Raw genomic sequence first — 2515 nt, forward strand, 5'->3', positions numbered from 1 at the left:
AATAGTCTGAAATAATTAAGCGGCTGCAAACCGCACCTCATAATGATAACTTATTCTACACGCAGTGACACTTGTAATGATGCTAAAAAAAAAAGTTCCCAAAAATATTCATGGTCTTCCTTTGGGATACCTGATACATAACAGTGTGCTTTGGTTGGTTACCAGTGCACCTAGAAAGTGGGAGGAAGTCATTGAGAGAAGGCCTGCCGCCCCAGAGGATTCCCCCATCCCTCCGGAACAAGCGAGGGTAATCTCTTAAGTCAACCACAAAAGTGCGCGCTTCTTAAGACAAGGTGCGCCACCATGACTTCATCGTGCTTGTCACTAAAGGGATCTTCAACCTAATCCATGTTGTGAAAGACTTAATGCGAGACTGATGAGAGATTCCGGAGGGAGGTTCTGAGAGTATAACTTGTAAATCCCCCCCCCCTTCTTCTTTCTCTTATACATGCTATACATACAGCATTTAAAGACCACGAAAGTAAATGAACAAATATGATTTTCAATTGAATTCCCAAGAAAGAAATTGAATGTCAAAACCGGTTCTTCTGGGGTACTCATCCCTCCCCCTTCCTCCTCTCCTTAAGGAAACAAAAGAAAAGAAAGTCACTGTCCATATACTTTGCATTGTGATTGTCTTTAAAGTTGGCTCGTTCGTCTTTCTTTCCGTCCCAACTATAGGCAAGGGAAGGGGATCGAGGGGTACCTTGATCCTTACCATTGTTTAAAACGCACGTGAGGCAATGTTAGGAATACATCACCATTATGAATAGTGTTCGTGCGAGGTTCAACAGTTAGACATATCTTCTGAAGGAAGAAGCAGATTGCTCTTATAACTCATGTATTATCAGAAATTTTGAATCGCTATCGTTGCAATGATATTGAAATAAATGACTTCTACACAAGCGTCATAATCATCAATGCAGCGAGTATAATAGTTGTGTCAAAAAGGGGGTTATTTAGCACATTATATGAACTTACGCTAATTATAGCTTAAAGGGTGTGTACAGTTCTGGTCGAGGTGAGAATTTAGCTTTTAACGTTTTGCGAGATATTCAGAAATCACTCTATGAGATGTCAAAGAGCATGCAGTTCTAAGGGGTATGAAAAGTTTATTCGATAAAAATCTGTTTTGAAATGGCTGAGATATCCAAAAACAAGGTGAAACAAAGAGATCCTAATAAAATTGTGGCATGTCGCCTTTTATTATTAACACTTTTTTTGATATCTCAGCCTTTTGAAAACCAATTTTGATCAAATAAACGTTGAATCCTTCACTTAGGAATGTTCAAAACATGAATCCCCACCTCAACCAGTACTGTACAGTCCTTTTAAGCTTCGATTATCTGTGGATTCATTTCGACACATATCCTCAAGAAAAAAAAATGATTTTGTAGAAACTTATCTAGACGCAATCTTACTAAGATGACAACATGGTGAAGTGGAATGATGAGGACTGTGTACTTTGTATGCAGAGAGAAGAATAACGAAACAGGATTTTTCACATGAAGTTTTTTTTTTTTTTTTTTCAATTTCGTTGACATGTCCATGCTTCTTTCCTAGAAGTAACAGTTATTGACAGTAGAAACTCCCATTCTCCAGTCACCTCCGACAGGATGAAGTGTCACAAACAAAATAAAAAAAAAAGTTTCTGCTCATACTTCAAATTATGAAAAGTCATTCAATGAAAGAGGAAAAAGAAGTAGACTCTAGTCAAATTTCTAAGAATATCTATTTTGTGGTGTCAAATGCGTTCTTAGATTGGGCAAAAATTTGTGAGACACGACAACCAAACTTTAATGTCATGCTTTGGCTGATGTTTATATATATATATATATATATATATATATATATATATATATATATATATATATATATATAATGACCTACATATGGCACTAATAAAGTTACTTAGAAGCAAAGCTGTATCAAAATATACTATAAAAAAATATGGAATGAATGTGATAATGTGTGTCATGAGTAAGTTATATTATATCTGTCCCTAATTGAGAGCTGCATGTTGTGGATAGTGGTACGAAACGCTTGTAAACTGCACACGATAGAGCCGGGATCTGGAACAAATTCAAATTCTTATTCAAACCTTATTGATTCCCCTATAGTTTCTTTGAAGGCAGTCTCTCTGCGGGCACTGCTGGTGGGACAGAGTCTTTCACTGAGCGCGTGACGCAAGCCTGATGACTTCAGTTCTCGCTTTCCAGCAACTTGCTCAGGAAGTTGTGGGTCGATCATTAATTAGCTAAGCTTGCGATAGACGCACTTAAGAGCCCTTATCTTCTTCTCATATTTTCTTTTTTCTGGCAGACAAGATTAAACACATGCTGTAATAAAGTGATTTATTATGTTTTTATTTCCTTGCTATTTGTCGGTGGATTTTTTTTTTAGGGGGAGGGTGAAGGGGGTTGAGAGAGAGGGGGGGATGGGGACTTTCACAATTGTTTCTTGATTCAGAATAAGGTTTTGTACGTGGCTGTATGACGTTCTGTCTATAGACGAC

This window comes from Diadema setosum, chromosome 16, assembly GCF_964275005.1.
Source record: "Diadema setosum chromosome 16, eeDiaSeto1, whole genome shotgun sequence".
Lineage (NCBI taxonomy): Eukaryota > Metazoa > Echinodermata > Echinoidea > Diadematoida > Diadematidae > Diadema > Diadema setosum.